The sequence below is a fragment of the Pinus tabuliformis genome, chromosome 1_1, assembly GCF_031772625.1.
Source record: "Pinus tabuliformis cultivar Carrire ecotype Pingquan chromosome 1_1, CPIR1, whole genome shotgun sequence".
NCBI classification, from domain to species: domain Eukaryota; kingdom Viridiplantae; phylum Streptophyta; class Pinopsida; order Pinales; family Pinaceae; genus Pinus; species Pinus tabuliformis.
Window position 1 is genome coordinate 385,164,357 of NC_142297.1, and position 26,793 is coordinate 385,191,149.

General features: G+C 40.7%; 1 pseudogene; it reads right to left on the reverse strand.

The window, feature by feature from the left end:
* Window positions 1-5,213: 5,213 nt before the first annotated feature.
* LOC149213254 (polygalacturonate 4-alpha-galacturonosyltransferase-like) overlaps window positions 5,214-26,793 on the reverse strand; it is a 53,105-nt pseudogene continuing 31,525 nt past the window's right edge.

Below are 26,793 nucleotides of genomic sequence, written 5' to 3' on the forward strand. Positions count from 1 at the left end.
GGTTAGATTTATTCATAGTGAATTTCAAGAAAAATGTGGTGGGGATAGGATAAATGTTACTGCAGATTTCTGAAAGGAATGTTGTATGGAAATAGGCTATCAAATTGAAGAGAAAACCAATTCAAAAGGTGGAAAAGACAACAAAATTAGTGATTTATTTAAAGGTGTTGATAACATTTTCCAATTGGCATTTAGAACTGGAGATGTTTGGAAGTTGATTGATGAGATTTTTAGCATGTGGGAAAACATTGGCATTAAAAACCAGAAGGTCAAAAAGACTAAGCCATTGATATGTAGCAGTAGTAAATCAGCTCCTGAAATGAAACAGCTTCCAGAAGATATGACTATCACACCTTGGAGAGCAATGCAAGGAATGAAAGATGAAAAAATTGTGAAAAAAATATTATCTCGTGTGAGGTCAGGGGAATTATCATTGGAGGAAATGTCTGAGGAATTTCAAAATTAAGTTTGTTGAATTATTTTTATTTATTTCTAGATTATAATTTTCTTTTAAATAAAACAAGTTGTTCTTGGTAGTATTTGTTATACATATCATTATATTAACTTTTTGTTACTTTATCTATGTAGTCACAAAGTTTACATGAAAATTTAAGAACAAATGGTTAAATTGTTGAATGAAGATAGTTGGGATGATGTTGTACGCAACTATCCAGATTCAAGTTCTACATCAACATTAAAATCTTTTTATCTTGCATTTAAAAAGGTATCTTGATTTATACATTCATTTTTATTCATCTATGTACTATTTTTAATTTATAACTTACACATATATTTGTTTATTTTATAAAAGATGAAGAAGGATGATAATGGAGCACCAGATAGCTTCAGAACCTTTATTGAAAAAATAAAGATCGAAAGACTGAGGAAGCAACGTATTAAGAATGTTGAACTTGATCCAACTCTTACTCATTTCATTTGGAATGGGCTAGACACTATTCAATATCAAGTAATACAAAGCGACTGTGAAGACATCGCTAAACTCATACCTAAAAGGGATTATGCCCTAGTTATTGCAGATATTCTCCATGGTTTCAACATTCCAAACATTGACTATGATAGTGACCCTTATACTTATCAAGCTCTTAGTAAAGTGGTTGCAGGATTTGTAGAAATCACGTCATCACCATTATGGAGATTTGTGACATTTCATTCAGACACACAATTGGCAATGATATTGTCAAGCTTCAAAGGGAAAACAAATTCAAGGATGCAACTTACATGGTAAGATGTTTAAATTGTATATTTTATTAATGTCGAAATATTAATTTATGTACAAGTTAATTGAACTTTTACTGTTTCATGTTACAGGCAAAAGTCAAATCTTCTTAACCATGAGGATCAACTATTTATAAATGATTGTGAGTTCATTCATATTGATAGTTGGGCAAAAGATGATAGCTATATATCTATGATTTTTAATTGGGTAGACGGAAAGATTCATAGCCAAATATTGACTTATGATGCTGTTGTGAGAAAACTAACATATGAAGACAAAGAAGAAAAAGGAGAGATAGTTAACATTTATCAAAAACCACAATTATTGATTAACTATCTTATAGACATATGTTCAAATGAAGGAGATTGGGTTCTGGATTTATTTTCTAGCTTAGGGAATTTTTATTATATAGAATTGAATTTCACTATGTTATTTTTTAATTAATATGTCATTGTACTAATTTACTTCATTATTTCTTTTGTGCTCGATAATTAGGTACAACACTAGTATGTTGCCTTCAAAAAGGAAGAAATTGCATTGCAATTGAAAAAGATCCAATACAGTGCAATTTCATTCAACAAAGAATTAATGTTCTTCAATTTCTTCCAGATGCAGTGCAAGAAATTGGGTTGAAGAAAGGGGACTTTAGCGAATCACGTGTGGAAAAAAACGCAAAGGAACCCCAAGCACCATTACATGGGATGTTTGGAAAGACATACATTGGGAGATTCGCAGACATCAAAGATCCATTAGAAGACGAAAATGAGCAAAAGGAAGCATAAAATATTGTAGAAGAAGACAATGATGAAACTCTAGAGGACGAAGAGTTTGGATTACATGACATTGTTGACTAAATTTAAGTTATGCTTGGAAATCAAGCTCATTTTTTGTAACTATTAAGTAGTTATACTTGTAATGTTTTGACTTTGACATTTTATGAGAAGAATATACACCCAATTAAGGTTGTTATGCGTTCAATATTTGTAATATGTGATTTTCGCATTAATTTTTAAGTTAATCATTAATTTTTGAAAAAAAATGATTATTATTATTTTTTTGACATGAAATTCATAAAACTCGGATGCGGGTGCCACGCAGCATAAGGACAGCGCTCCACCTGCTCAGCATGGGCGGCCTCATGTCTGATCAAGCCATTAACTACCCTCCGCCGCCCTGGATGGCAAGCGTGAGAGCTAAGGAGGGAGAGGACGGCAATTCATTGCCGAGGTTAGGCGCCATCAACCGTTGCAGAGAGGAGTTATGGCTTTCCAGTTTCGAGGCAAGCCAGCACAGTTTAAGTATGGCAGGCATTTGGAATGTTTTGCATCGAACAAGGTTCGAATTGGGGATTTGGGCTTCTGGGCTTCAGGTTTCAGGGCGCAAACGCGAGAATTCCCTCTGGCATCTGAAGGTGGAGATAAAGCATCACAGGGGGGCGAAGTTGGTTTCACTCCCTCATCGAACTTCAAGGAAGCCATGCCGCCGAGACAGAGGCTCATTAGCCGTCGAGGCACGGGTCGAGGCGGATCCTCACGCCCCCCGGCTGCCAATCCATCATCAAGCTGCTGCCGCTGTCTGTGCCACCGGGTGGCTGAAGCAAATCCCATCCAGTCGCAGCAATACATGGACGCCAGGACGCCGGATTCAAGTGCTGCTCCGCTACCCGCGTTTGGTACAGCGGTATTCTCCTTCAGCGGTGCCCAAGGCAATTCCAACATTCAAGCTCACGTCTCAGTCCTATTCCTGGAGGAAGCGAAAGAAGAGATTGAGGAGCAACCCAGCGCCCAAATTCACATTGCTGAAAGCTCCAGAGCAGCTGAGCAAAAGGCAGAAGCACAACCTGAGCCAGGGGTCGCTCCACCTTCATCTCAACCAGCGCCCGCTTCAGGCAAGGCCAAGTATGATTGGGGACCTCCCCCAGAAGGCGAATACTGGATTTATCCGGAGGACTCGGACGAATAATCGCCGGCTCAACCAAGCCCCTGCCCTCAGACAACGTTCAGGTTTTTTTGTAAACTGTCTCTCTTTTCGCAAATACTCAATGTATGCCGTGAATGTTTATGTTTGGCCTCACAATTATGCAGTTTTGTGCATGACCATGCCCCTGCGAGGGATTTTGCTGGAAAATTTCTTACTCTCTCCCCTGCCCTTGCGTGGGCTAGTTAATTTTGTTTTTTCTGGTCTTCAAAGCTCTACAGCCCCTGCGTGGGCTTCCAGTCTCAGTTACAGAGCCCATGTACGGTTGAATGGTTTAATGGTGTCGCCCTTGCGTGGGTTTTCAGTTACTGGTCTTAATGGTGTCACCCCTGCGTGGGCCTTCAGTCACGATGAAGATTACCATCCTTCCAGAGTGCCACCCCTGGCCTCTGACGACTTGTTATCTTGGTTGTAATTGTTTTTTGCTGATACTGTAAATAATAGAAGTAGCATAGTTTTTAATGATAAAAAAAAAGACATGAAATTCATAAAAAAAGCTATTATTTAACCATTTTTAGTTAAAATTTTTGTATAAAAATTGTGATTTTTTCATGTCAATTGTAGCAAAAAATTATTAAAACATGTAGTTTTTTAGTTATATTTATGTTAAAAATGGCTATTTTTATGTCCATTGTTAAAAAATATTGTTTTTTAGAAACAATTATTTCTTGTGGATTGAAAAATTAATTAACGATGTATAAATATGTAGAATATCGAAAATTCAAAATATTGTCATTCTTCTTTAAATATGGAAAACAATAAAAACCTCACTACAAAAATATTAAAATTAAAATAAAAACAAGAAAATATGAAGAAAAAGACCACTTCAAAAATGATTAAATTTACAAAATAATTATTTACATTTCATACATTAGAAAAAAAAAAAAAAAAAAAAAATTAAGAAAAGGGTCTACTGTAGAATTACCAAGTTTTTAAATCAGCATTAAAAACACTACCATTCTAAAACACAATGTACATAAAAAAATTTATAGTGCCAAAAACTATGCTCTAAAAAACACGTGTGTTCTGCATCACTCCTTTTCAAAATCAAGTCATTTTTTTGCAAAACGGGTAACAGTATGAGTTCCCGTTTCAAAGTTTACATCGTTAGAATGATATCGAGGCATTTTAGCCTATATTCGACCTCTTTTGGGTAGCAACCAAGAAAGTGAAAAAGCTCGAAGTCTATAATCCAATAGGAGAAGAAAAATTGAGGATAAAAAGAAGTCTACATCACTTGAAGAAACCGAAGTCTGTGACTAAGCCGAATCTTAATCTAAAGCTATCTATTTGCAGCAGGATCTGAATATTTGTGGTAAAGAGTCAAGGGTTTGCTATAGTAGCCAAAGATCAGTAATAGAAGGCAAAGAGTCTGTAATTGGAAGTCATTGTATTATAATAAGAGATTAAACCCGCAATAAGGACAGAAATTCAGAAGCTACTTCTGACTTTGACTAGGTAGAGACTCAACTATTGACCTTGACTTAAATAGGAGGGCTGACTTGGAGGGAATCTTTGGTCTTTTGTTGGATATCTCATTTTGAATAGATTCAATAAGAGGAGGATTGTTGGGTTTTCCCCTATTGAGAGGTTTTACCTTGCCTTGAAAGCCTAAATCTTTGTGTTTCGTACTTCTTTGTGTTCTTGGAAGAACAATTTGTGTAATTACTTGATGAAAGAGAAATATTAACTAACAAAGAAAAAAATACTTATATAGGAGTTTACTTCCAACTATGAAGGAATACAATGAGGACATAAAATTTGTAAATCTTAAACTTGGTTAGGCCACTGCACCTCCAAAAACCTGACTCATTAAGCCATAAACTAGAAACCTTCTGTGGAACTCCAAAAACAAATGAATTGGAATGAATTATCAACCAGAATCAAGGGCCTTTACACTTTACATTTGACAATCTATTGCAGTATGAATATTGAGGTCACAACTATTCATTTATATTGCACTGTGTAAGAAAGCATGATCATATTTTTTATATTTTGTCTAGTAAGGCTTGTACTTCATCATTGCCAGCTCTAACCAAGGTTTCATGTTCCCATTGTAATGAACAATAGTTGCATTGTCAATCTCTCAACAGTCCACACTAGGATTATATCCTAAACCTAGCACATACCAAGACTTGTCCAAAGGATGGGTCAGGCCATAAAATGTTCAATCCAGGGGGTAGTGTTCCAATCTTCCACAACACTCTATCCTCATTTTGACATACAATAAAAGAAAAACTTAGAAATTGAACAAAGAAAAACCGATTAAGTTTTCTAGCTAATTACTTCAGATTTACTTCAAATACTTTAAAATAAGCATCACAGGAATTAACATAAATAAACCAAACTACACACTTACCATGTTCTGCCACTTGTGATATATTCCAGTTATATCTTGTTTCTCCCATTCTTTGAGATCAAATACATTCATCCCATATGTCCAACCACAAGCATTAGGATCAAAGTGCCCGACTATGTGCGGATTGGAAAAATTAAGGTATTTATCAAACCGGTGAAAGCTTTCTCCACAAGTTTCCACTGAACCATTAGCCTTTCCATGAAGATCTACTGACCACAAGGGCGTCAAATATTTCTGCACAACAATATCATCATCCAAGAAAAGGATCTTTTCCATTTTGGGATAAACTTGTGGAAGATAGAAACGAATATGATTTAGCATTGACAAATATTTTGGATTTATATATTTCAAATTGGAGGAATGTGCTGAGAGTGTAGTCGAGTGATCTGCCTTGAAATAATACTCTTTCATAGCTGCGGATTCAAGTTGGCGAAGCACAGGGCAATAGGAGGAATTGAGCCATTTAAAATCATCTACATTTTCTACATGTATCGCAGCTTTCCCTAGGGGATTAAGTAAAAACCACATTTTCATGGCCCCAAAATTTAACTTGTCTATGATGGGACAAAATACATGTTTCTCAGATTCCTTCAAACACAAGTAAATCACCTACAATGAGATCCAAATATTAAATGTAAAATGCAGCACAACTGTTGGACTTCCAAACTTTAGAGTAATTTAAATTAATAACACTTCACCTTAGCATTCATGACAGTTGAATTCACAAACACAGATGTCAGATCCTCCAACTTGTCCTTTTAGGAAATTATCACTTTCCAAGAGGAAGAAAGTAATAATCTATGGTCAATCGCATGGACAGATAGTGCAAGCCCTTGGAAATAGACTTTGTTGCCACCTAACTTAAAAAATTACTTTGCTTTTCCAAAGTCCTTACTTGCTCGTCTGTAGACTGAAGCATGGCTTGCAACTTCTTTGTTACTTTTTCACAACCATAAAATTGTTTTCTAGCCTTGGATAGGACATTACCCATAGCCTTGATCTTCTCAGGTGCACTGAAACAATCATGTCAATTACCAGTCATGAAAAAGAGAATGAAAAGCAGAAAGATTGACACACAGACTGCAACTTTAAAAGAAACAAAGGATATGAACACCAAATTCAAATGGAAGCACTTACTACTCTTGATTTAGAAGCAGCCAATGTACAAATCCAGGGGGTAGTGTTCCAACCTTCCACAACACTCTATCCTCATTCTAACATACAATAAAAGAAAAACTTAGAAATCGAACAAAGAAAAACCCATTAAGTTTTCTAGCTAATTACTTCAGATTTACTTCAAATACTTTAAAGTAAGCATCACAGGAATTAACATAAATAAACCACACTACACACTTATCATGTTCTGCCACTTGTGATATATTCTAGTTATATCTTGTTTCTTCCATTCTTTGAGATCAAATACATTTATCCCATATGCCCAACCACAAGCATTAGGATCAAAGTGCCTAGCTATGTGCAGATTGGAAAAATTAAGGTATTTGTCAAAACGGTGAAAGCTTTCTCCACAAGTTTCCACTGAACCATTAACCTTTCCATGAATATCTACTAACCACAAGGGCATCAAATCTTTCTGCACCAAAATATCATCATCCCAGAAAAGCATCTTGTCCAGTTTGGGATAAACTTGTGGAAGATAGAAACGAAGATGATTTAGCATGGATAAATATTTTGGATTTATATATTTCAAATTGGAGGAATGTGTTGAGAGTGTCTTCAAGTGATCTGCGTTGAAATAATACTCTTTCATAGCTGCGGATTCAAGTTGGCGAAGCACAGGGCAATAAGAGGAATTGAGCCATTTAAAACCATCAACATTTTCTACATGTATCACAGATTTCCTTGGGGGATTAAGTAAAAACCACATTTTCATGGCCCCAAAATTTAACTTATCTGTGACAAGATGAAATACACGTTTCTGAGATTCCTGCAAACACAAGTAAATCACCTACAATGAGATCCAAATATTAAATGTAAAATGTAGCAAAACTGTTGGACTTCCAAACTTTAGAGTATTTTAAATTCATAACACGTCACCTTAGCATTCATGATAGTTGAATTCACAACCACAAATGCAGCCAATACATTGTCAGAAAATAATGCATAGTGATAAAGAGTTGGATCCTCCAACTTGTCCTTTTTAGGAAATTTCACTTTTCAAGGGAAAGAAAGTAATAATCCATGGTCAATTGCATGGATAGACAGTGTAGGCCCTTGGGAACAGTCTTTGCTGCCAGCTGACTTAAAAATGTACTTTGCTTTTTCAAGGTCCTTGCTCGTCTGTAGACTGAAGCATGGCTCGCAACTTCTTTGTTACTATCCCACAGTGATAAAATTGTTCTCTAGCCCTAGATAGGACATGACCCATAGCCTTGATCTTCTTAGGTGAACTGAAACATTTAGATCAATTATCGGCCATGAAAAAGAGAATGAAAAGCAGAAAGATTGACACACAGACTGCAACTTTAAAAGAAACAAAGGATATGAACACCAAATGGAACTGGAAGCACTTACTACTCTTGATTTAGAAGCAACCAATGCGAAAACTATTACCTTTAAGGTAGATCAGAATCTGCATTAGCCTCACCCAATGTATGTTGACATTCTTTAACACGAAGCATCAATTCATGGTATAAATCAAGATTATGCCTAGCCTGGGAAGTGCTTGAATACACCCTAGCCATGATCAGTTGGTCTCGCATCAATCTAACAGTGGAGTCATAATTCTCGTTCTCATTCTCAAGCCTCCAAACGCAGTATTTTTCTAGGACAACAGAATCTACCTCCTTGGAATGTTTAATTGCTGTGTTTTCAAGCTCAACTCATTTTTCTTCATCCTGTTGAATCAGCTCTGTTGACATTTTCTCTCTCCTCTTTTGTCTCAATTGTTGTAAGCATTAAACTACTATAAATTAAAGCATACTATGCTAAAATCTAAGAAATATAAAATTTTTCTATTGGAGAAGTAACATTCAAAAAGCATTTTGGAAAATAATATAACAATTTGCTTTTCCATGAGAACAAAAAGTAGCGATCTAGTGTAGCCAAGAATTTTACCCTCCGTGAAACTTTTGTTGGACTTCCTTCAAGCTGCAAATGGTTTCATTACAACAACTGTTATAGACATTTTTGTGCCTTACAGCTATAAGCATGAAATGTCCATAATCCAAGGGATCCAAAGTCCCTAAAAGTGTTGTTCCTGCCCCTAAAGGAACAAGGTCAACCAATGACAGCTTCTCCCAGAAGTTCTCCACCAGAAACCACTCAAAACTAGTCAAATCAGGATCAATTCAGAAGCTCCACTAGCTGCCTGCGTTCTAAGCACCCAAATGCACTGGCTAGGTGCATTGCAACGCACTTGAATGCACTACCCAGGTGCGTTGAGCAGGAAATGACAAGTGGCAGAGTCATTCAACGAGGTGGAGAGACAATGGAAGCTTCCAAAATCTACTCCAATGACACTTGCCTCACTAAATTCGACCAGTGATGAGTAAGAGGATCTCAGTCTCCAAGTGGAAGCAAGAACTGACAGAGAGAGGCCAGAGTCAAAACATAAGCTGACTCATCCTCTCTGCTTACATCTATATATGGATCCCTCATCCCAGAGATCCAGGAGGCTGGAATTTTTTACTTTGCAGAGAATTGTTGTTGGTTTGAGATTGAGATTAGTGCATTGGGTGATTTATGATTTGTTGGAGGTGAGGAAGGGATTCCTTTGCTGGGAGGTAGATGCTGGATCGAGACTCACTTGGTTGTATCTCCTCTTGGACTTTATTATCAAATCAATAAAATTATTTGAGTTTCTCCTACATGCTGTGTATCAATGATGTTTTATTATATTTGCATGTTTAGCTTAATCTGATCCTAAGCTTTTTATGAATGTAAATCTATATCTTCATGTAGTTTCTCTCTTCTGTGATCTTGCAGGAATTTGGCGAAGCTGGGCTGGTAAGGGAGTAGGGAGTTGGGAGCTATTGAAGAGAGGAGCGATTGGATCGACAAACTAGCGCAAGACACATGTTAGTTTATCCTTCCTCTTCGTTTACATTTCATAAAGAAGAATACTCAAGTAGTTTTCCTTGTTTGTTGCTAAGGCACTATCACACCTTAGAGTGGGATAGGGGCGTTCTGAATAGATACTTTTCCCAACAACAAATTGGCGACTCCGCTGGGGATCGTATCTAGTTAGTTTATTTGTGTTTCTATTGTTGTTCTTCTCATAAACTTAGGAGTGGCGAATCGAACTGCATTTGCCGTTTACAAATGCAAAGTAGAGATCTGCTACTCTAGTCCATTCACTGGGCCTGTTTATGATCTGAACAACTGATCCAGAAATGCTCTAACTGCCCTTTGTGATAGCTCTTAGTCATCCTTTAAATCATCCCTCTAATTGTGCCTTACTAATAGCTTTTATCCTGCCAAAAACCATAGATTAAACTGCAAACCGTGACCCAGAACCCAGAGAAAATTCTCGTTTCTGCTTCAGCGCAGGCTCTGTGAAGACGTTCTGCATTTCAACGCAGGTCCCGAGAGGGATACCTGCGCTGCAATTCAGTTTCTCTGTGCAACAGGTGCGCTGACCAGCCTTTGCCCTGTGCAGCTGAGGTTCTTTGCTTCTCTTTTCAGTTTTATCTCTGATTTTTGTAGCCTGTTATCAGTGTGTGTACCTATCTGAAAACCCCTTTTCTCTGCCTTAATTCCGCCTCTTTTGTACAAAAAGACTGTAGGTGTTCTTTGTGTATTTGTTACATCATTTACAGTTTTCCATTGAAAAGTGAAATAGTCATACTGTCGTCCTTAGATTTAGATCTGTCGTAAGTGTCGATTTTGATCTTAGGAAAAAGTTCCTTTGCTATTGACAGTTGATTATACTTTTTACTTTTTCTTTGGTATGAATTTGTCTCTTTCTAGTGTCAAAACGAGTGTTTACTTCAAAATCATAAAGTGTCGTAATCTTCTATACCTTTTGATTTCGAAAAAGAAGCTTGTTTGTGTTTTTTTACTTGAAAGAAAATTCAAATTTGTACATCAACTTTCTTTTTAGGCATCAATATTAAGAAAGTGAAAACAAATACATGCATTTGTGCATTTTCATATTGATAGTTTGTATGGTTTGATTTAGGAAAAGTGCATTTACAGTGTGCTCTTTTCTCTTTGAGAAAAGATTGTGTCTTTCTTTTCCCCTTGTAGCTAGGATTTTCATTGTTGAAAAGAGATAAATGCTTGCTTATCATCTTTAGATTGCATTTAGGAATTTCATCTACATCTCGTGGTGATCCAAAAAGGCAAACTTCTAAGAAAGATCAACCTAAAATAAATTGAATGAACTTAACAACGCTTTGTAACTTAACGCACAACATAGAGGTCTAGGCTAGAGATGTGTTCCGGCGTCGTAAAACCTGGTGACTGTCGGCCTCACTGATGGTTGGGTGATTCCTCCTGAGAGACGATAAGTGCCAGTACGGATTGTGCTCCCACGTACCGTCGAGTATATATTGGGAGACCCCTATAGGCTTAAAACCTTTATCCATAGGAAGCCGTGTCGGCCGCCCTACTGATCGCAATGCACTGAACACAGCATTCGGGAAGATTGACCGCCCGTACCCTAAAAAGTATTCTGCGGTTTTGCGATTGGTTTGGCACACCCTCTACCTAGAACTCCAGAGCAGTCCCTTTCGTTCCTTTTCAGACTCCTTAACGGAAAAGGTCCATCTGAGCACTTGTCACTTCAGGCTCATTAAAAATCGAAGGAGACTAGAGTCATCTTTTGTTTTTTTTCAACTCTTAAAAACTGAAAAAACAAGTTGTGTCTAAAGCGTCTAAAATTCATTTAATTCGGAAACATATTTCCCCTTTTGTATTTTAGTGGATCGAGTAATCCGCAATCGTGGAAGAAAGTCAATTGAAACCCCGTCGTTCGCGGAGGCTTACGAGTCAACCGTCTTTGTCTCTGGAATCGAAAACAGTACGGACAAAGCGAACTCGTTTAACCAGCTTGAAATCTCCTATTAAAGTTAGAACAAGTGTTCCAACAACATCCGAGATTCCAGTTACTCCAAACATTTCTAGAAACCCTGCCTCTACAGAAGAAGTTCAATAGCCACAGAGGGACAGTGATGCTCATCCTAGTCTGAGAGCAAACACTTGTGTTATTGAACCAGTTCCATCTGCAACCGGTTCAGAGAGTCTTGCTCCTCAAACATCTTTCGCTGTCGATTCAACCCCTTCTTCGGCACCAGAAATATTTTACGGACCTGACGGTCTTCCCCTTCCACCTGGTTTGATTGCGATAGAGGAAATTGTAGAAGATCCGCAAGCAAGTACTCCAACACATTTTGGAGTCGGGGTCACTCTATTTCCTTCGACATTAGAAGTTAGTCTACCACCAGTGGAAGTTCCTATAGAATCGCTAGGTAATCTTTTGGATAGACTCAAAATGTCTGAACAACCGTCAACATCTAGGACTGTGTCGAATGACACAGCGACAACAGAACTCCCTACCGTCACTCCGACAATGTTTGCCGGCGTACCATCTCTCCCGACTAGCTCACAACCGCTAGAAGGAGTCCATCCAGGGGCTATTTCGACAGTATGGTCAGTTCCTGTTTGTTCCTACGGAATAATATCCGGCAACTCTTATGTTGAGACTCGCCAAATTGATCCATTTGGAGGTCAATTTGGGCAATCCAGTCCCCAAGGGCAGACAATCCCCTGGAGTTCCGGATTACCACCGTATGGGGGGCAGTATGCCCTTCCATTACCCCCTCCGGGAGGATATCCATACGGGAGTTCACAACAGTATTCAAGTTATACTGGAGTTACGTCAAGTGGTTGGGTACCTATACTACCCCAACAACCAAGATTTGTGTTCTATGCAACAATGTGTACCTATGTCAAACATCCCGACTACACCAGCTATTGTGACAGTGTCACAAGTTCAAACGCTGCCCGTTGTATATCAACCTCAGATTTCTCCGGTTATAATGCAACAACCCCTTGACCCTGTTGTTATAGACATTTTTGTGCCTCGCAGCATGGAGCATGAAATGTCGATTACAGGGATCCAAAGTCCCTAAACATGTTGTTCTTACCCCTAGAGGAACAAGGTCAGCAAACCACAGCACTTCCTATCAGTTCTCCACCTGAAAACACTCAAAAACAGGCTATTTTTGGATCATGTCAGCTGCTCCACTGAGCAACTGCGCTGAATGTCAACTGCTCCTCCTTGTACCTGCGCTGAAAGTCAACTCTAATGAAGGCTACCTGCGCTGGGCGAGATTGGCCAAGTGGCACAGTCATTCTGCAAGGTGTCAACTGCCCAGGAAGCTTCCAAACTGACACTTGGTTCATGGAATTTGCCCTATGATGAGTAAGAGGTACTTGATCTCCATGTGGAAGCAAGGATCTCCAAGTGGACTCAAGAACTGAAGTTTAACTGAAGAGGGAGAGGACACAAGGCAGCTTTATGTCAGTCTCAAGCTGACTCATCCTTTCTCCTTCTACCCTATATATAGAGCTCTCTCATGAGGTCTAAGGAGGCTGGAATTTTGTGCAAAGCAAGGAAGTGCTGTTGGTTTACAGTTAGAGCTATTGAGTGATTGCTTTTATAGAGGAGAAGAGGAGATTTCTTGCTGCTGGGGAGGTGCTGCTGGATTGGGGCCATTTATGGTTGTAACCTTCTCAGAACCTTTTTCTTCTATCAATAAAGCTTTGATGTTCTCCTATATACTTGTATTGCAATGATGTATTGTTTTCATCTGTATATTTGATTCATCCTAATCCATGCATCAGTTATGAGTACATGTTTCTTGTAGTTTCCTTCTCTCGTTTTTGCAGGATCTGTGTGTAGCTGGGCCGGCAAGGGAGCAAGGAGCTGGGAACAAGAGGCAAAGAGAGAAGACAGGATCGACAAAAGCGAAAGACATCGGTTGGTCAATCTTTTCTTCCTTCTCTGTATTTTCATAAAGGAAAACTATCAAAGCTTTACTTTCAGTTGTTGCTAAGGAACTATCACCCTTAGAGTCGGGATAGGGTCATTCCGAGTCGGATACTTTTCCCCACAACAAACTGGCGACTCCACTGGGGAGCCTAGTATCTTGTTGGTGTTTGTAGTATCTTTGCTATTCATTTCTTGAACAAAAGAGTACCAAATCGAAAAGCTTTTGACTATATCAAAAGCGAAGTAGAGGGGCTGCTACTCTTGCTCATTTTCTGAGCAGATTCATGATTTGAAGAGCTGATCTACAAAAGACTCTTGTGCTCTTTGTGATAGCTTTTCATCCTCTTGATCATCCCTTAGCTTGTACTTGACCTATAGCTTTTTATTTCAGCAAAAACAATGAATTTTTGAGCTTTTTATGACCCAGAAACCCTTGTAAACGCAACTCTCGTGTCTCAGTGCAGGCTGTCCAAAGGCAGTCTGCATTTCAGCGCAGGTACTCCCTTCAGGAACTGCGCTGAGAGTCAGTTTGACAGACCAGAGCCTGCGCTGAACCAGTTAGGCTATGTCTTCCTGAGGTTTCCCACTGAGTCTTGGCCTTGCTTTCACTGTTATTTTGCTGTTGATTGCTTGTCATTTGTACTTGCTGTACACCAACTTTCCTTGACATTATTCCGCCTCAGTTGTGTGATGAAACTGTGATTGTTCTTTCAGTATTTCTTGTTTCAGTTACAGTTTCCCATTGTGAAAAGCAAACCAGTATAGCTGTGGCCTCTTAGATCCTGAACTGTAAAAGTGTCTTTGTGATCTTAAGAGCTAGTTTTATTACTGTTCATGGCTGTTTGAGTTTGTTTGTTTTTCATTTTGTGGTTTGAATCTATACATTTCCAGTGTCTAAACAAGTCGATCTTAAGGTGTCTTTTGATTTTGGACAAGCTTGTTTACTTTCGCTTGAAATTAGATTCAAAGTTATACAACAGTTTCCTTTTTGTCTTACATCAACATTAAGGAAAAAGAAAAGAAATATCTGCATTGTGCATGTGCATTATTGACAGTTTGCATGTTGATTTAGGAAAAAGTGCATTTAGTGTGTGTTCTATGATCTGTGTGAAAATTTGATGTCTTTCTTTTCCCTCAGTAGATTAAGGTTTTCAAAGTTGAAAGATTGAAAAGTTTTGCTTCTCATCTTAGATTGCATTTAGGAAGTTGTATATATACATCTCGTGGTGATCCTTAAAGGAAAACTGCTAAGCAAGATCAACATTAAAATAAATCCAATTTACATAACAACGCTTTGTAACATAACGCAAACATCTAGAGGTCTAGGTAGAGACGTGTTCCGGCGTCGTTAAACATAGTGACTGTCGATCTCTACGAAGGTGGGTGATTCCTCCTGAGAGTCGGTGGCACTAATACGGACTTGTGCTCCCACGTACCGTCGAGTATATATTGGGAGACCCCTATAGGCAATTATCCTTTATCCATAGGAAGCCGTGTCGACCGCCCTACTGATTGCGATGCAGTGAACACAGCATTCACGAAGATCGACCACCCGTACCGTAAAACGTATTCTGTGGTTTTGCGAAAGGTTTGGCACACCCTCTGCCTAGATCTCCAGAGCAGTTTCTTTTGGCCTTTTTCAAACTCTATAACTGAAAAAGTCCAACCGAGCATTTGTCACTTCGGGCTCGTTAAAACATCGAAGGCGACTAGAGTCATCTTTAGCTTTTTCTCGACTCTTAAAACATGAAAAAGCAAGTTTGTGTCTAAAAGCGTCGTTAATAAAATTTATTTTAAGCGGAACAAAATCACCTGTTATTCCCACGTTGATCTTTCAGTTGAAGAGTATGGAGCCCACCAACCAAGGAGGCAACCTTGGCAGAAGTCCAAATCCCTTCTCCTCTTGGGGAGATGTTGGTGCGCCTCATATGGCGACATTGTCACTTCCAGGATTGACGATTGGCCTACCTGTATGGCTCTTTTCAACTAATGTAGTCTAGATCGCCACTAATTCTGAGCAGTCGAATCAACAGTCAGAACAGTCTAGAACTACCCACCAGCCTTCCACTTCTTACAATACTTCCTCTGATCCTTCATCTTCGCAAGGTAGAGCTGGCAAAAGTCAACCTCCCAAGGAGAAGAAGGAAAAGAAGAAGAAAGAAAAGAAACAGAAGGAGCCTATGGCGAAGGCGACTGGGGGCAAGCAGAAGACAGCTGACAAAAACTCACACACTGCACCGACCGGGCCTAAATCGCCATGTGTCATTTGCAAAGGGACCCACTTCCATCGTGATTGTCCTTGTATTCCCCGGATACTAAGGGACTGGTCCCCGAGGTTGCACAATCCGGTAGCATCGACCTCTGATAGTCATGTTGATTGCAGTCCGTCGACTAGCGAGAGTGAAGGACGAAGAGGGAGATCAAGATCACCCTGTGTATTGTGTGAAGGTAAGCATGCCATCCACAAATGTCCATTCTTAGATGAGGCCAAGAGAGTTTTGGAAGATTGTCCGGTTTCACCGTTACGACTTCCTCCTGGATACCAAAAACTCGCGCCTAATCCCTTGATAGTTGAAAATCCAGCTGACCCGCCCAAGTGGACAGCTGAAGTGTCGGTCATTGAGAATGAACCTACTGAATCCAGACCAGACGAAAGTCCAAAGGTCGATACGGCAGTTGACCCGGTTCTTCCTTCAGAGGTTTCATCGTCCAACGACTCTGTCATTGAAGACCCATCTTCAAATGACACCGTCGCCGGAGAGTCATCCTCATGCGACACCCTCACTGAAGAGAATAAGGATGACACCATCCAGGTTCTTTTCATTAGCACCGACTCTGATGAGCGTCAGGGCAATGTGCCCATTCCTTTATCGCAGGAAGGAACATCATCAGGGTCATACCCGGCCGTATATTCGGTCCCACCACCAAGCAACCTGGTTGTATCCTTTGATTGGAATCAACTAGGCAGACCCCGGTTACCAGCCAGTATACCATTCAGAATCATTGTCCAGATCTATAGAATGATTATGGCTGGTACTATCATTGATGAGGGGGCGTGTTATAGACATTTTTGTGCCTCGCGTCAAGGAGCAGGAAATGTCGATGATTACAGGGATCCTCAGTTCCTAAACATGTTGTTCTTACCCCTAAAAGAACAAGGTCATCGATCAACAGCACTTCCAATCAGTTCTCCACCTGAAAACACTTCAGAACAGGCTTATTTTGGATCATGTCAGCTGCTTAACTGAGCTTCTGCGCTGTATTGCAACTGTCCCACTCTGTACCTGCGCTGGAAGTCAAAAACAATGAAGGCTACTTGCGCTGGGCGAGATTGGCCAAGTGGCACAGTCCTCCTGCAAGGTGTCAATTGCCCAGGAAGCTTCCAAACTGACACTTGGTTCATCAGATTCGCCTTGTGATGAGTAAGAGGTACTTGATCACCATGTGTAACCAAGGATCTCCAAGTGGACTCAAGAACTGAAGATTAACTGAAGAGGGAGAGAACACTAGTCAGCTCTATGCCAGCCTCAAGCTGACTCATCCTCTCTTCTTCTCTCCTATATATAGAGCTCTTCTATGAGGTCTAAGGAGGCTGGAATTTTGTATAAGCAAGGAGGTGCTGTTGGTATACTGCCAGGATTATTGGGTGATTGTTTTACTAGAGGTGAAGAAGAGAGTTCTTGCTGCCGAGGAGGTGCTGCTGGATTGGGGCCAACATCATTGGTTGTAACTTCCTCTGGAACCCTGTTACTTTCTATCAATAAAGTTTGCATGTTCTTCTATATACTTGTTTTACATAGATGCTTTTGTGTTTACATGTATATTTGATGCAACCTAATCCATGCTTCAATTATGATTGCTTGTATCTCGTAGTTTGCTCCCTTTTGTTGTGTAGATTCTGTGTGTAGCTGGATCGGCTTGGAGAGTAAAGAGCTGGGAACGGGATACAAAGCGAGAAGGACAAGGATCGACTAAGCGCAAGACACCAGGTTGGTTGATCCTCTTTCTATTCTCTCTGTGCTTTCATAAAGATGAACATGAAAACTTTGTCATTCAGTTGTTGCTAAAGTCTGTCACCTTTAGAAAGGGTTAGTGTCATCCGCATCGGATACTTTTCCCCACAACAGGGCGTCTGTGAGTATCCTTTCCTCTGTTGCTTGGAAAGCACTGGGTTCCCCGGCGCTTTTACCTGAGTTAAGAAATCTCTCAGGTTTTGATAAAGGAACCAGTCGACCGTTAGGAATCCTCCCCAATGTGCCTGTTACATTGAAAGGGAAGACCGTCAATTTGAACGTGATGGTCGTCCAGGGACCCTTGGATTATAACCTACTCCTTGGACGTGACTATATTTATTGCATGGGAGCGATAGTCTCCTCACTCTTTAGAGTAATGTGTTTTCCACACGAAGGAAGGATGGTCAAGCTCGTAGACCAACTTTCGTTTCCGGGATCTCGCATCGCAAATAGTCAAATACCATTCCTAAATGGTCTGTTTACTCAAGATTTGCCTCCACCCCCAGTCCTACTTCCCGATGAGTGCGAGTGATTCAGAAAGAAAGATTGGAACCCAGGGGGCATGCACCCTGGTCTGCTTCGGGCAGAAGAAACCCCGGGTATAAGGCAGAATTTCCGCAGAAGAATGGACTAGTCCGTACCCCGTCCGGCAGTGGAAAGGAGGGTTGTTCTAGGATAAAATTCTTTTGTCAAAGTTATGTGAGCGAAGCGGTCGCTCCATTTGTCTAAAGAGGTGGGCTCTACTAAGGAGGGGGTCCATTTGTGACAGCAAGAAGTAACCATCTTTGGGGAAAAGCAAGCCTCACCCATTAAAACAAATGTTTTGAAGGATAAGTAGGGGCAGCCTCCAAAGAAGGAGACTCTGTTGTTGTGACAGAGGGTAACCATCTTTGAGTAACCCAATGATAGACATCGCCGAAGAAAGAGATTGATTTGCGGCAGCAAATAGAACCCTCTTCGGATAATAAGAAAGAGGCAGGCCTCGTTGAGAAGGGGCAGCCCGAAATTCTATCCTATACCTGGGGGCATGCAAACTTTTGGAATGTGAGCGAGGGACGACTATTTATTTTTTAAATTTTTAGGTCCTCCCTTTAAACCTGTAGGTCTAACCCTTTAAACTTGTAGGATTAGCCGATTCCGACCTTGCATGAAGAAAGTCTGTGGGGTAAAGGTAAAAACTTGCCAAATTTGGAGCATAGCTTCGTGAGATAAAGCTCCTTAAAAAATAGCTATCTCACAGGAGGCGTTTTTATTCTATGACTGGTATATCGAGCAGTTTTAGCACATAGTTCATGCTCTTTAAAAAATAAACGCAAGATCCGAGCAGTTTTAGCGCATAGTTCATGCTCGTTAAAAAATAAACATAAGTTTATGAGCAGGCTTTCCTTTAGAGTTCAAGCTCATTCAGAAAAAATGAACTGGTAAATACCCTTCTGAGATCGTAAATTCATCAGCCATAAAAGCCTTGGTTGTGTTTGTGCACCGTCACCTCCACCGTCATTTGGCCGATCATTCACTTCCATTTGTGTGTTTACCTCTTTTGAGAAACAGCTGGGAAGAGTGATTTCACCTAGCCATCCTTGTGACACTGCCATGATTGGAATATTCCAACCTATACCTGGAATCTGCTGCTGCCCTGTTAATCACTCGTTCCTCGAAAGACGAGTCATCTTTGAGCTCTTTTCTGACTCATAAAATATGAAAAGTTTGCCGAGTTCTGGCCTTCCAGCTCGTTAAAGGGACCGGAAGAGTTATCCCTCCTCTAGATTTTAATCTTTTTGGACCTGAGGGATTATTGCACAAAAAGATCGAGCGCTTGTTTTGTTCGGCTCGTTAAAGCAATCGAAAATTCATCCCTTCTGTATTGTTTTATACTTTTTCGGACTTAAGGGATTAGATGACGAAAAAGGAATTTTGGAGTTGAATTTATGTACCTTTTCAGACTCTCTAAAAATGAAAAGGACCGAGTTATCCTTGTCGTTAGACTCGTTAAATTCATTAAATAGCGACAAACTTGTCTTTAGACGAGAACGAGTTTCCCTATCGCTAAGCTCGTTAAATCATAGCGATGGGCTTGCCCGAAGGGCAGGTTATAGAACAAGCATATGTTGTCCTCCTCAAGCTTGACAAAAATAAAGAGGTACTGGTCAGAAATGACTGGGGAAAAATTGGGAGAACATCAAGGCTTAATGGTAGCAAGTCGCTCTTGAACATGACACTTTTCTTCCGTACCACATCGGGTTGGGTTGTTTCATTCACCGGTCTCATCACCATGGTCTTCGCCAAACCATCCACATTTTGGGGTAATGCTACCGATCCATCGCATCAGTGTCATTATATGTTCAAGAGAGGTCATTCTGAAAGTGTCAACCGTGTCCCATCCACTGCCATACATTATCCTTCATCCATTCATGATCGCCACCCTAAATCATATGTCACAGTTTGTTTTCACCTCCACTAAAATCATTAGCTCCGTTCCGTGTCATTGATGTGGGATTCACTAAGGCCCTCCTTTGACGGATCGCTTCTTGTCGACTTCAGCTCATTATCCAAGAAGTTGATCTAGGAACAACCCCATCAGTACTTTGAAGCTTGCATGCCTCAATGGCAAGTTTCTCACTTCCGGCGACAGGTATACATCAATGACCTTCGACCAGAAGATTTTGCATGGCGTTCGACGCCAAGTCCTTTATTCACGCCACGTGAATTGTACTGTAGTACCTTGAGGGTCATTATCATTATCGGTGATTCCTCTCGCGCTTGTTAACGGTTTTCATCACTGACCGGTAATCAAGCGATTTCTTTCCATGTTCGACTTCAGCGAAATTCTCACATGGATCGACTTGTACTTAGAGTGAAGATCGAACGAGTTTGAAGACCCCGGATCTAGTTTCATCCATCCGGGCTGCGATACATATTCAGGAAATATAAAAGCATTTGTCATGTACATCATTGCAGCAGATGATCATCCTACTCAAAGGATGATAATTTCAGCAGAGAATTATCAGTCTACCATCAGACGATCGTCTGTTCTATGTACCAAAATGTATTTATAAAGCTGAGCATGGGAATGCCCGCCTCAGCTAGATCATGAAAGCAGAATGAAAAATAATGTATTGTATTGTATTGTATTACAGGGCACCTCTCAGCACTTGAATGAACTTCGGACCCTCTGGATAAAGCATTTCACCCGATAAACGACCTCATACTTTAGGGGGCAACTGTTATAGACATTTTTGTGCCTCGCAGCATGGAGCATGAAATGTCGATAATTACAGGGATCCAAAGTCCCTAAACATGTTGTTCTTACCCCTAGAGGAACAAGGTCAGCAAACCACAACACTTCCTATCAGTTCTCCACCTGAAAACACTCAAAAACAGGCTATTTTTGGATCATGTCAGCTGCTCCACTGAGAAACTGCGCTGAATGTCAACTGCTCCTCCTTGTACCTGCGCTGAAAGTCAACTCTAATGAAGGCTACCTGCGCTGGGCGAGATTGGCCAAGTGGCACAGTCATTCTGCAAGGTGTCAACTGCCCAGGAAGCTTCCAAACTGACACTTGGTTCATGGAATTCGCCCTATGATGAGTAAGAGGTACTTGATCTCCATGTGGAAGCAAGGATCTCCAAGTGGACTCAAGAACTGAAGTTTAACTGAAGAGGGAGAGGACACAAGGCAGCTTCATGTCAATCTCAAGCTGACTCATCCTTTCTCCTTCTACCCTATATATAGAGCTCTCTCATGAGGTCTAAGGAGGCTGGAATTTTGTGCAAAGCAAGGAAGTGCTGTTGGTTTACAGTTAGAGCTATTGAGTGATTGCTTTTATAGAGGAGAAGAGGAGATTTCTTGCTGCTGGGGAGGACCTGCTGGATTGGGGCCATTTATGGTTGTAACCTTCTCAGAACCTTTTTCTTCTATCAATAAAGCTTTGATGTTCTCCTATATACTTGTATTGCAATGATGTATTGTTTTCATCTGTATATTTGATTCATCCTAATCCATGCATCAGTTATGAGTACATGTTTCTTGTAGTTTCCTTCTCTCGTTTTTGCAGGATCTGTGTGTAGCTGGGCCGGCAAGGGAGCAAGGAGCTGGGAACAAGAGGCAAAGAGAGAAGACAGGATCGACAAAAGCGAAAGACATCGGTTGGTCAATCTTTTCTTCCTTCTCTGTATTTTCATAAAGGAAAACTATCAAAGCTTTACTTTCAGTTGTTGCTAAGGAACTATCACCCTTAGAGTCGGGATAGGGTCATTCCGAGTCGGATACTTTTCCCCACAACACCTGTGACTCAAACACAATCGCCGACTGGTGGGGCGACACAGGTCCAAATGGGTACAATTACCCCACACCTTGGTCCAACGGTTAGTATAGCGCAACAGAACATGGCTTCACAACCGTGGCTGGTGCAATACTAGCGACCACAATTCCAACAAGTATACCAAGGTTCTGAGCAGCAGATCTTTGTGAACAGTGGACAACCGTACATTCAAAACGGTCAAAATCAACCACTTTACAATGGTCATGTCCACCAACCGTATCAGTCGTACTAGCATCAACTACATTATGCTGGTATGCAAAGGCCAACTGCTCAAGCAATTCCATCATATCCTGGGTATGCTTCACCTAACCTGAATCAACAGTTACCATTCATGGCAACTTTAGAGTTACCTAATTTACACCAGTTAACAAACGATCCAATTGCTTACGGCCCTTGGTGGCCAGCGATCCCTCATAAACTTCCATAAGATATTTCTAAATTTAATGGAAATCCAGGTGAAGATCCATCGAATCATGTGATGACATTTCATCTATGGTGTTCATAAAACACCCTAAATGATGATTCGATAAGGCTTCGCCTTTTTCAGAGGACGTTAACGGGTCCAGCAGCAAAATGGTATATTGAATTGCCTAGAGCTTCGTTCGACAACTTCAGTACCTTAGCCACGACTTTCTTAACCCATTTTCAATTACCGATAAGGTATGAAATGGGAACGGAACTCCTAACCAACTTCAAACAAACAACGACCACTCACATATCTGATCATATACATGAGTGGCGACGTCGTCGTAGGATGGTAAAAATGTACATTCCCGATCAGATATTAGCTGAATGGTTTATCAAATCCTTACTTCCTGCCATCACGAAAGATGTGGCAAAGGGGGGAGTCGTAACGGAAGAGCAAGTCATCGCTCGTGCGCAATACCTGGACTTGGTCTATACTCAGTCTGGCACGCTCTACGACAAAATACCTGACGCTCCTAGACCGGAATTCTCAATTCCTCCTGCTCCAAAATCAAACAATGACTCTCACGCTGGCGATGGCGTGATCGGCACGACAAACACGAAATCGACAAAGGCTACGTCCAAGAAAGCCCGTAAGATTTCAAATCAAAATGCAAAAGACGAAATTGTTGCTTCGGAAGTAAATGCCGTATCAGCAGATAAGGGCAAAGAAACCAAACAACCAGGAAGCAAGAACAAGAAAGGCAAAGGGAAGAAGAAGAAACAGGATGAGTCATCTCCTGAAAAAACTTCTTCAAACCCTCCTGGGAATAGGAAACCCCCTTTCGGGTGTCAAATATGTGACGAGGATCATTGCACGGAAGAATGTCCATACAAAGCTGAGCTTAAGAAATTCTTTAAAAGTTCGAAAACCTCAGCTATGTTAACTGATCCGTTTCCAAATCCAGGAACAAATCTGGTTGATAGTGGAAATGCTTCCTCGTCTCAAGTGCTAATGCTGTCGGTTTCAAAACAGCAAAATGATGCCTTGATTTCGACAAGGAACAAAGATTACGGGAATCCGCAGCTGTCGAACGACAAGGATAAAGATCAACCAAGTAGTTCGACAAAAACTTCGACAGAAGTTGTACCACCCATCATTCCTGAATTAACAATAAAACCGCCAAAGGGAGTAGTACACAAGTCGACGTTTAATCCCCGCGCTAGATCGGCGCAACATTATAACATAGTGGAAGATTTGGCCCAATCGCCATCCGCTATGTCGACTCTTGAGGTGCTACAAAATTGCCCATCCCAAAGGCAGGCTTTATTATCAGCCGTTGGTGGGATTGACCCAAAGGATTCCAATCTTGTATCCTTCGATCATAAAGGATACGATCCTCAGTTACCAGCTCAACTAGCTTTCCTTGTTCAAGTGAAAGCTCTCAAAAAAACTGTTCATCGAACAATTATTGATGAGGGGGCATCTACATGTATTATGTCGATGAGTTGCTGGAAAACTTTAGGATCTCTAACCTTGTCGCAATCTTCAACGACATTAAAAGCATTTGATGGACGGACGTATGCCCCGTATGGTATCCTAAATAACTTGAAAGTTGAACTAGGAGGGAAAATAGTAGAAATAGATGTTGAAGTCATCGATGGGAATCTTGATTACAACATCCTACTAGGAAGACCATGGATTTATGCCATGGCAGCTGTTGTGTCGACCTATTTTAGAAAGATTGCATTTCCCTTTCAAGGAGGGATTACAATCGTCGATCAACAAAACTTCCTCCCCAATGGTTCTCAAGTTACTGGAAGCATTCCCATGATCCATGGAAGTGATCATTCGCTCCAAAATATCGGAGTAGGTCTCCTAAAAGACCCTGCCTTAATGGGTACTTTTGCCCTACCGCCTCTGAAAAATCTGGCGGAAGTGGCCTCAGTGGAATATGAAACCTTCTATATCTAATGGACTTGGGTTCCGAGGACAGTTCTTATCTCGTGTCAACCTCGTTAAAAAATGAAACAAGGAGTCTTGAGGATGGTTCTTTTACTGTGTCAACCTCATTAAAAAATGAAACAAATCCCCTTTCCAAATCTCAAAGGTAAACCTTCATTCCAACCACCGAGTTGAATGCAATGAAGCTTGGGGGGCATGCACCTCGATTTGCGTTATTATGCTGGGGGCATGCACCTCGATTTGCGTTATTATGCTGGGGGCATGCAAACTTATCATGAGCAGTGTTACCGCAGGGTTCAATCTCGTTAAAAAATAAACCCGCCTCGAGCAGTGTTACTGTAGGGTTCAAGCTCGTTAAAAAATAAACCTGAACCGAGCAAATGTTTCCACCCGCGTTTAAGCTCGTTAAAAAATGAACTATTCCCCGGTAAATAACCACCGTGAATGTAACATTATCAGCCATTAAAGCCTTGGTCGTGTTTGCACCGTCACCTCCACTTTTCTATTGGCCGATCATTCACCTCCATTTGATTGTTTACCCATTTTAAGGAACAACTGCGAAGAGTGATTTCACTAGCCATCCTTGTGACACTGTCGTGCTTGAAAAATTCCAGCCCTTACCTGGAATCAACTGCTACCCGTTTTATCACTCGTTCCTCAAAAGACGAGTCTTCTTTAAGCTCTTTTCATCTGACTCGTAAAATATGAAAAGATTTCCGAGTTTTGGCCTTCCAGCTCGTTAAAGCGACAAGAAGAGCTATCCCTCCTCTAGATTTTAATATTTTTGGACCTGAGGGATTATTGCACAAAAAGATCGAGCGCTTGTTTTGTTCGGCTCGTTAAAACTATCGAAAATTCATCCCTTCTGTATTGTTTTATACTTTTTCGGACTTAAGGGATTAGATGACGAAAAAGGAATTTCGGAGTTAACTTTACGTTCCTTTTCAGACTCCCTAAAAAGGAAAAGGACCGAGTTATCTTTGTCATTAAACTCGTTAAAAACATTAATAGTGACAAACTTGTCTTTAGATGAGAACGAGTTTCACTATCGCTAGGCCCGTTAAAACATAGCGATGGGTTTGCCCGAAGGGAAAATTATAGAACAAGCATATGTTATCCTCCTCAATCTTGACAAAAATAAATAGGTACTGGTCAGCAACGACTGGGGAAAAATTGGGAAGAAACTCAAAGAACCTTTATTGGTAGCAGGTCGCTCTTGAACATGACACTTCCACTCCATGCCTGAGTCGGGTTGGGTTGTTTCATTCACCGGTCACATCACCATGGTCTCGCCATACCATCCACCTTTGGGGTAAATGCTACCAATCCATCATATAAGTGTCGCCGATATGTTCAAGAGAAGTCATCCAGAGAAGTCACCCGTGTCCCATCCACTGCCATACATTATACTTCATTCTTTCATGACCGCCACCCTAAACCATATATCATCAGATCGTTTTCACCTCCATCAAAATCATTTGCTCCATTCCGTGTCATTGATGTGGGATTCATTAAGGCCCTCCTTTGATGGATCGCTTCTTGTCGACATCAGCTCATTATCCAAGAAGTTGATCTAGGAACACCCCCTTCAGTACTTTGAAGCTTGCATGCCTCAATGGCAAGTTTCTCACTTCCGGCGACAGGTATACATCAATGACCTTCGATCGAAAGATTTTGCGTGGTGTTCGATGCCAAGTCCTTTATTCACACCACGTGAATTGTACTGCAGTACCTTGAGGTTCGTTATCATTATCGGTGATTCCTCTCGCGCTTGTTAATAGTTTACATCATTGACTGGTAATCAAGCGATGTCTTTCCATGTTCGACTTCAAAACATTTCTCACATGGATCGACTTGTACTCAGAGTGAAGATCGGACGAGATTGAAGACCCCGGATCTAGTTTCATCCATCAGGGATGCGATATATATTAAGGAAAAGTAAAGACATTGACATGTACAGCATTGCAGAACAGATAATCATCCTACCAAAAGGATGATGATTTCATCAGAATCATCACTCTACCATCAGACGATTGTCTGTCCTATGTACATAAAAATGAATTTATAAAGCTGAGCATGGGAATGCCCGCCTCAACTAGATCATGAAAACAGTATGAAAATAATGTATTGTATTGTATCTTATTACAGGTCTCCTCCTAGCATTGAAAGAACTTCGGGTCCTCCTAATAAAGCATTTCACCCGATAAACGACCTCATACTTTAGGGGGCAATTGTTATAGACATTTTTGTGCCTTACAACTACAAGCATGAAATGTCCATAATCCAAGGGATCCAAAGTCCCTAAAAGTGTTGTTCCTGCCCCTAAAGGAACAAGGTCAACCAATGACAACTTCTCCCATAAGTTCTCCACCAGAAACCGCTCAAAACTAGTCAAATCAGGATCAATTCAGAAGCTCCACTAGTTGCCTGCGTTGCAAAGCACCCAAATGCACTGGTTAGGTGCGTTGCAACACACTTGAATGCACTACCCAGGTGCGTTGAGTGGGAAATGACAAGTGGTAGAGTCATTCAACGAGGTGGAGAGACAATGGAAGCT